Source organism: Oratosquilla oratoria, chromosome 15, assembly GCF_046742065.1.
Source record: "Oratosquilla oratoria isolate Oo_2021 chromosome 15, ASM4674206v1, whole genome shotgun sequence".
NCBI lineage: Eukaryota > Metazoa > Arthropoda > Malacostraca > Stomatopoda > Squillidae > Oratosquilla > Oratosquilla oratoria.
Window position 1 is genome coordinate 22,720,249 of NC_134791.1, and position 9,659 is coordinate 22,729,907.

A 9,659-nucleotide genomic window follows, 5' to 3' on the forward strand; every position below is an offset into this window, starting at 1 on the left:
CTGTTTTGAAGGTGTCGGGGAAGTATCCCATGCTGAATGTTTCATTGAATGTTTCTGTGAGTAGTTGTAGTGTTGAGTCTGGAATGTTAGTTAATGTTATTTTGTTTATTTGTGATTGTCCAGGTGCATTGTTTTTGAAGTTTTTTATGATGTGTTTGATGTTATCTAGTGTAAAGGGTTTTGTGAGTGTATTGTCTGGGTCGAGTCGTCTCATGTCAGCTAAGTTGATAGGTGTAATGTCGTCTTGTATTTCTTGGATTTGTGTTGTTATTGTTCTTTCGTGTTCCATGTCAAATGTTGCGTTTTCTGCTGGTGTGATTCTGAATATGTTTTTCCAGTGTTGTCTGAATATGTGTTCTTTGTGTTTGTCTTTGTATATTTTTTGGTTGTTGTGTATAATGTAAGGGGTGGTGTTAGTAGGTGTTCCTGTTAGTCTTTTGATTTGTGTCCAGAAGTATTGGTTGTTATTGTATTGTAGGTTTATTTTTCGTATTTCGTTGTTCCAATGTTCGTTGTATAGTTGTTCGTTTTCTTCTAGTAATTGGTTTCTGATGTCGTGTAGTGCTTGTTTTGCTTGTGGTGTCCATATTCCGGTATTGTGTGCTTGTGTTTGTAGTTGTTGGTATTGCCATTGTAGTAGTTTTAGTGTATCTGATCGTCTTGGGTGTGGTAGAGTTTTTTGCGTTGTTTTGGGGATGTGTTTGTCCATGGCTTGTTTTATCATGGTGTACCATATGTTAAGTTTGTCGTCGATGTATTGTTTGTTGCGTGTTGTTCTCTGTCTTTGTTTGTCGTATTTTGTCCTCTCTGTGTTTAGTGTATTCTTGAATCCTGTCCAGTCTGCTTTGTGGAATATATATCTTTCTGGTGTGGGTATTATTATAGGTTTTGTTGCTAGTGTTAAGTGTATTGGGATGTGGTCTGATGTAGTTAGGTGTCCTGGTGTGATTCTGTAGTTTAGATGATGGTGTCTGTTTGTTAGTATTATGTCTGGTGTTCCTTGTCCGTTTTGTGTGATGTAGGTGGGGAAGTCTGGTCCTAAGTGTGTTATGTGTCTTCTTTGTATTAGTTGTGCTATATGTGTTCCTGTGATGTTTGCGTTGCTGTGTCCTAGTGTGGGGTGTTTAGCGTTCATGTCTCCTATTATGTATACTGGTAGTCTTTTTCTGGTTAGTCTTAGTATGTCGTTTATAGGGAAGAGGGGGCGTCTGGGGGGTAAGTATAACGTTCCTATTATTATTGGTCCTTGGTTTGTGTCAATTTGAAGCGCTAGTATTTCGTCTTGGAAGTCGTCTAGTATTTTGTGTTTAATGTTGTGTTTAATTGCTACTGCTATACCTGCATGTGTTTGATTGTAGTCGTTTCGTCGGTGTACTGTGTAGTTGTGTATTTTTAGTCTGTCTGGTGTGCCTATCGAGTTTAATAGTATGATGTCTGGTGTTGTTATGTTGTATATGTTACAGAGTTCGTTTCTTCTGTTGAATGTCCACTGTATTATGTTGTGTTGGATGATGTGTATTTGTTCCATGGTGTTGGGTAGAAGTGTGTTGTTGTGGTTGTTTATTCGGCGTTGTGTGTCCAGTGGTGTTCGTGCTCTGTGTTCTTGTCGTGGAGGTCAAAGTGTCCTTGTTTGAGTTTGTTAAATTTGGCTTGGTTTAGTCTTACTATGTTGTAATGTGTTAGGTTTATTTGGTCTGTGGCTATTTGTGCAATGATGTCTTTTTCTTTGTGTGGTGCTGTGTATATTATTTTGATTTTTTGTTTGGTGATGAGTGTCTTTAAGGTGTCGTGTGTGGGTTCTGTTGGTATCTGTTCTGTTTCTGATGTGACGAGTTGAAGTCCCAGGCTGTTTCTTTGATTTGGTGTTCGTTTCTGTGGGGGGTTAGTGTTTTCAGTGTTTGATGCGGGTCTTTTTAGTGTCTGTTCTGTTGTTTCCATGGGTTCTGTGGTCTGTGTGTTGGTGGGTGTTATGACTGGTGTTGTGATAGTTTTTGAGTGGTTACTGAGTGCTTTTGCTAGTTGTGTAGTGTTGATGGCTTGTGTGGGGATTATGACTGTTGGGAGTCCGTTGGCTTTGTATATTGCGTCCAGTGTGGTTTGAAATGTACCTGGTTCTTGTGTGTCCATGAGTGTAGCTAGTGTGATGGCTGTGTTAATTGTTGTTATGTGGTGAAGTGATGTGTTTGTAGTTGTTGGTGTAGGGAGGAGGTCGGTTTTTTGTTGTGTGGCTGTGGTGTAGGTTTGTGTGTTGGTGTGTGGTTGTTGGTTTGTTTGACTGTTGATTTGTTTACCTTTCTCTTTTTTCTTGGGGCACCGCATTGCCACAGCTGGGTGGTCACCTTCGCAAAGGAGGCACTTGGTTATGGCACAGGTGCATTGGTTTTGTCTATGTTGTGTAGATGCGCAGTTGGAGCAAATTGTGTATGTGGATGGGTGTGGGCATTGTTTGCGTGTGTGTTCAAGTGAGTAGCAATTAGTGCATTGGGGGATGTATGTGTATGTTTCCTGTCTGAGTGCGTGTGTGGGGAATGATTGAGAGAAAATTTTAAGTCCCTTCAGGAGGCATTCTTTCACCATTTGTGTGGATTCGAATTTGATCTTGAGGACTGTCTTAGTGCGTGGTAGTTTGATGACTTCTGTGACGTGTGTGTTGGTGTTCAGTCTTTCGATTTCTGTTTTAATTTCTTCTTGTGTGTGTTCTGTGACGAAGGGGTCTACTTGTGTAATAACTAGTGTTCTGTTTGCGTTGAGTTCAGGTGGGTCTAAGATTTCGAAGCCGTTGTTGTTGAAGGTTGTTTTTGTGTTTTTTTTTTTTTTTTGCAAAGTGTTTCTGTGGTCGTGTCATCAGTAATCAGTATGAATGCTGTGTGTAGTGTAATGAGTTTTTGGATGTAAATGTTATTTTGGCCTAGAGTGTTCCATAGTTCTGATGTTCGTTGTTTGCCTGTGGGACGTAAGTCCCGTATCCTGATTCTACCCATTGCGCTAAGCGCAATGGGTTAGAGTGTGCTCGTGTTCTTGTGTGTTTTGTTTGTGTGATTCGTGTCGTGTAAGGGGGTGGTGATTGTGGGGCGATTGTTGTAGGCGGGGGCGGGGGGCAGGAAACGTTAGTTGTTGTTAGTCAATGGGAGTATCGGCGACTACACTGAAATTGCCGCGAACGGGTATATGGGAGAGTGGTTCGGCGCGGGAGTCGTGGGGGACGGCTACTATCCTTGGTGAGCTCTGGCCAAGCACGCACGCGTCTATGCCGGGTGTGTCGAAGAGACACGAGACCGGGAGGGATTTCCCCCTCTACTGCAGAACAGACCAAGTTTTAAAGACCTCAAGGGCAATGGCTGTCTGCAGCAGAGTTAAGGGGACATGACATCTAGCAGAGCGAGTTCTCAAGAGTACGAGAATTATCTCGGGTACTAGGAATTGCTTCGTATACAGTAAACTTTGCGCAGCGATGATCTACACTCTTCGGTGGTTGGGCAACAAGTCCCACACCACCATGACTGTAGATTAGCTTAACTTGAATAGGGCAAGTCATGTTCATTTCGACCTGAGTCACAGTGAGCTTCGAAAATAACTTTAACATGGTAAAATTCTCGACCACAATGACTGAAGATTAGCTTAAGTGGAATAGGAAAAGTCATTTTCATTACGTCCTGAGTCACAGTGAGCATCGAAAATATTTTTAACATGGTAAAATTCTCGACCACTATGACTGTAGATTAGCTTAAGTTGAATAGGAAAAGTCATGTTCATTTCGTCCTGATTCACAGTGAGCTGTCAAGACAATTTTGCCATGGTAAAATTCTCGACCACCATGACTGTAGATTAGCTTAAGTTGAATAGGAAAAGTCATGTTCATTTCGTCCTGAATCACAGTGAGTTGTCAAGACAATTTTACCATGGTAAAACTCTCTACCACCATGACTGTAGATTAGCTTAAGTTGAAATGGAAAAGTCATGTTCATTTCGACCTGAGTCACATTGAGATTTGAAATATTTTTAACATGGTAAAATTCTCGACTATCATGACTGCAGATTAGCTTAAGTTGAATAGGAAAAGTCATGTTCATTTCCTCTTGAGTCACAGTGAGCGTCGAAAATAATTTTAACATGGTAAAATTCTCGACCACCAGGGCTTCCGTGGAGTCCAATATGACACCACTCAAGGATACGGTATGGGTGCCACAGGCCCAAAAGTGAATACTGAGTGAAAAGGTTCAAGTTTGGAGGGGTGCTACCGCCACGCCCTTGGGCTAAGGCTGTTCATGTCTACCTTGCTTTGTACTTTGTACGACTCGCTATCTGTGAGGCAAGTCTGGACCAAATCGGTCACCTTTGGATTTTGGGCAAAATTCATATGGTTTCTCCTTTGAGATTTTTTTGATTTTTTATCATAATGGTCGCCTGCTCAGATTTACCCGCCGTATCACCCACAGGCCAAGGGCGTCCAGGGCTGCCGTGGAGTCCAATTTGACACCACTCAGGGATACGGTATGGGTGCCACGGGCCCAAAAGTGATTACTGGGTGAAAAGGCCCAAGTTTGGAGGGGTGCCACCGCCACGCCCTTGGGATAAGGCTGTTCATGTCTATCTTGCTTTGAACTTTGTCCGACTCTCTACCTGTGAGGCAGGTTTGGACCAAATCGGTCAGCTTCGGATTTTGGGCAAAATTCATATGGTTTCTCCTATATTTTTTTTTATTTTTTGTCATATTGGTCACCTGCTCAGATTTACCAGCCGTATCACCCACAGGTCGAGGGCTTCCAGGGCTGCAGTGGAGTCCAATTTGACACCACTCAAGGATGCGGTATGGTTGCCACAGGCCCAAAAGTGATTACTGGGTGAAAAGGACCAAGTTTGGAGGGGTGCCACCGCCAAGCCCTTGGGCTAAGACTATTCATGTCTACCTTGCTTTGTACTATGTCCGACTCTCTACCTGTGAGGCAAGTTTGGATCAAATCGGTCAGCTTCGGATTCTGGGCAAAATTCATATGGTTTCTCCTTGGAGATATTTTGGATTTTGGGTCATATTGGTCACCTGCTCAGATTTACCAGCCGTATCACCCACAGGTCGAGAGCTTCCAGGGCTGCCGTGGAGTCCAATTTGACACCACTCAAGGATACGGTATGGTTGCCACAGGCCCAAAAGTGATTACTGTGTGAAAAGGACCAAGTTTGGAGGGATGCCACTGCCACGCCCCTGGGCTAAGGCTATTCATGTCTACCTTGCTTTGTACTTTGTCCGACTCTCTACGTGTGAGGCAAGTTTGGACCAAATCGGTCACCTTCGGATTCAGGGCAAAATTCATATGGTTTGTCCTTTGAGATTTTTTGGATTTTGGGTCATATTAGTCACCTGCTTCGATTTACCCGCCATATCGCCCAAAGGTCGAGGGTGTCCAGGGCTACCGTGGAGTCCAATTTGACACCACTCAGGGATACGGTATGGGTGCCACAGGTCCAAAAGTGAATATTGGGTGAAAAGGCCCATGTTTGGAGAGATGCCACCGCCACGCCCTTTGTCTAAGGCTGTTCATGTCTACCTTGCTTTGTACTTTGTCGGACTCTCTACCTGTGAGGCATGTTTGGACCAAATCGGTCAGCTTCGGATTTTGGGCAAAATGCATATTTTTTCTCCTTTGAGATTTTTTTGGACTTTGGGGCATTGTGGTCACCTGCTCCGATTTACCCGCCATACAACCCACAGGTCGAGGGCGTCCAGGGCTGCCGTGGAGTCCAATTTGACACCACTCAGGGATACGGTATGGGTGCCACAGGCCTAAAAGTGAATACCTGGTGAAAAGGCACAAGTTTAGAGGGGTACCATCGCCACGCCCTTGGGCTAAGGGAGTTCTTGTTTACCTTGCTTTGTACTTTGTCCGACTCTCTACCTGTGAGGCAAGTTTGGACCAAATCGGTCAGATTCGGATTCTGGGCAAAATTCATATGGGTTTCACCTTTGAGATTTTTTGGATTTTAGGTCATATTGGTCACCGGCTCCGATTTACCCACAATATCACCCACAAGTCGAGGGCGTCCAGGGCTGCCGTGGAATCCAATTTGACACCACTCAGGGGTACGGAATGGGTGCTACCCCGTCCCCCTCAGTGCTGTGCCATTGCACTCCAGGGCATCCCAGGCCGCCCCGGACCTGTGGCTGCAATAGCGGCTAAATCCGTCGAGGTGACCAAAATGACCCAAAACCAAAAAATTCTCAAAGGGGGTACCCCCATGGAATTTGGGGGGAATTCCGAACTTGCGCCACAGGTACACAGTGCCACAGGGTGCACACCAGCGAAGACACCACAAGACTCACACCAAGGGTCTGGCCGTCAGACCCCCCCAAACTTCCGCCAAATGACGTTTATGCCTGTAAAAGCCATACCGTCCCCCTCAGTGCTGTGCCATTGCACTCCAGGGCATCCCAGGCCGCCCCGGACCTATGGCTGCAATAGCGGCTAAATCCGTCCAGGTGACGAAAATGACCCAAAACCATGGAATTTGGGGGGAATTCCGAAGGTCACCGATTTCATCCAAACTTGCGCCACAGGTACACAGTGCCACAGGGTGCACACCAGCGTAGACACCACAAGACTCAGACCAAGGGTCTGGCCGTCAGACCCCTCCAAACTTCCGCCAAATGACGTTTATGCCTGTAAAAGCCATACCGTCCCCCTCAGTGCTGTGCCATTGCACACCACGAAATAACACGCCTCCCCGGACCTGTGGCTGCAATAGCGGCTAAATCCGTCCAGGTGACCAAAATGACCCAAAACCAAAAAATTCTCAAAGGGAGTACCCCATGGAATTTGGGAGGAAATCCGAAGGTCACCGATTTCATCCAAACTTGCGCCACAGGTACACAGTGCCACAGGGTGCACACCAGCGTAGACACCACAAGACTCAGACCAAGGGTCTGGCCGTCAGACCCCTCCAAACTTCCGCCAAATGACGTTTATGCCTGTAAAAGCCATACCGTCCCCCTCAGTGCTGTGCCATTGCACTCCAGGGCATCCCAGGCCGCCCCGGACCTGTGGCTGCAATAGCGGCTAAATCCGTCCAGGTGACCAGAATGACCCAAAACCAAAAAATTCTCAAAGGGGGTACCCCATGGAATTTGGGGGGAATTCCGAAGGTCACCGATTTCATCCAAACTTGCGCCACAGGTACACAGTGCCACAGGGTGCACACCAGCGTAGACACCACAAGACTCAGACCAAGGGTCTGGCCGTCAGACCCCTCCAAACTTCCGCCAAATGACGTTTATGCCTGTAAAAGCCATACCGTCCCCCTCAGTGCTGTGCCATTGCACTCCAGGGCATCCCAGGCCGCCCCGGACCTGTGGCTGCAATAGCGGCTAAATCCGTCCAGGTGACCAAAATGACCCAAAACCAAAAAATTCTGGTACCCCATGGAATTTGGGGGGAATTCCGAAGGTCACCGATTTCATCCAAACTTGCGCCACAGGTACACAGTGCCACAGGGTGCACACCAGCGTAGACACCACAAGACTCAGACCAAGGGTCTGGCCGTCAGACCCCTCCAAACTTCCGCCAAATGACGTTTATGCCTGTAAAAGCCATACCGTCCCCCTCAGTGCTGTGCCATTGCACTCCAGGGCATCTCAGGCCGCTCCGGACCTGTGGCTGCAATAGCGGCTAAATCCGTCGAGGTGACCAAAATGACCCAAAACCAAAAAATTCTCAAAGGGGGTGGTACCCCATGGAATTTGGGGGGAATTTCGAAGGTCACCGATTTCATCCAAACTTGCGCCACAGGTACACAGTGCCACAGGGTGCACACCAGCGTAGACACCACAAGATTCAGACCAAGGGTCTGGCCGTCAGACCCCTCCAAACTTCCGCCTAATGACGTTTATGCCTGTAAAAGCCATACCGTCCCTCTCAGTGCTATGCCATTGCACTCCAGGGCATCCCAGGCCGCCCCGGACCTGTGGCTGCAATAGCGGCTAAATCCGTCGAGGTGACCAGAATGACCCAAAACCAAAAATATCTCAAAGGGGGTACCCCATGGAATTTGGGGGGAATTCCGAAGGTCACCGATTTCATCCAAACTTGCGCCACAGGTACACAGTGCCACAGGGTGCACACCAGCGTAGACACCACAAGACTCAGACCAAGGGTCTGGCCGTCAGACCCCTCCAAACTTCCGCCAAATGACGTTTATGCCTGTAAAAGCCATACCGTCCCCCTCAGTGCTGTGCCATTGCACTCCAGGGCATCCCAGGCCGCCCCGGACCTGTGGCTGCAATAGCGGCTAAATCCGTCCAGGTGACCAAAATGACCCAAAACCAAAAAATTCTCAAAGGGGGTACCCCATGGAATTTGGGGGGAATTCCGAAGGTCACCGATTTCATCCAAACTTGCGCCACAGGTACACAGTGCCACAGGGTGCACACCAGCGTAGACACCACAAGACTCAGACCAAGGGTCTGGCCGTCAGACCCCTCCAAACTTCCGCCAAATGACGTTTATGCCTGTAAAAGCCATACCGTCCCCCTCAGTGCTGTGCCATTGCACTCCAGGGCATCCCAGGCCGCCCCGGACCTGTGGCTGCAATAGCGGCTAAATCCGTCGAGGTGACCAAAATGACCCAAAACCAAAAAATTCTCAAAGGGGGTACCCCATGGAATTTGGGGGGAATTCCGAAGGTCACCGATTTCATCCAAACTTGCGCCACAGGTACACAGTGCCACAGGGTGCACACCAGCGTAGACACCACAAGACTCAGACCAAGGGTCTGGCCGTCAGACCCCTCCAAACTTCCGCCAAATGACGTTTATGCCTGTAAAAGCCATACCGTCCCCCTCAGTGCTGTGCCATTGCACTCCAGGGCATCCCAGGCCGCCCCGGACCTGTGGCTGCAATAGCGGCTAAATCCGTCCAGGTGACCAAAATGACCCAAAACCAAAAAATTCTCAAAGGGGGTGGTACCCCATGGAATTTGGGGGGAATTCCGAAGGTCACCGATTTCATCCAAACTTGCGCCACAGGTACACAGTGCCACAGGGTGCACACCAGCGTAGACACCACAAGACTCAGACCAAGGGTCTGGCCGTCAGACCCCTCCAAACTTCCGCCAAATGACGTTTATGCCTGTAAAAGCCATACCGTCCCCCTCAGTGCTGTGCCATTGCACTCCAGGGCATCCCAGGCCGCCCCGGACCTGTGGCTGCAATAGCGGCTAAATCCGTCGAGGTGACCAAAATGACCCAAAACCAAAAAATTCTCAAAGGGGGTGGTACCCCATGGAATTTGGGGGGAATTCCGAAGGTCACCGATTTCATCCAAACTTGCGCCACAGGTACACAGTGCCACAGGGTGCACACCAGCGTAGACACCACAAGACTCAGACCAAGGGTCTGGCCGTCAGACCCCTCCAAACTTCCGCCAAATGACGTTTATGCCTGTAAAAGCCATACCGTCCCCCTCAGTGCTGTGCCATTGCACTCCAGGGCATCCCAGGCCGCCCCGGACCTGTGGCTGCAATAGCGGCTAAATCCGTCCAGGTGACCAAAATGACCCAAAACCAAAAAATTCTCAAAGGGGGTACCCCATGGAATTTGGGGGGAATTCCGAAGGTCACCGATTTCATCCAAACTTGCGCCACAGGTACACAGTGCCACAGGGTGCACACCA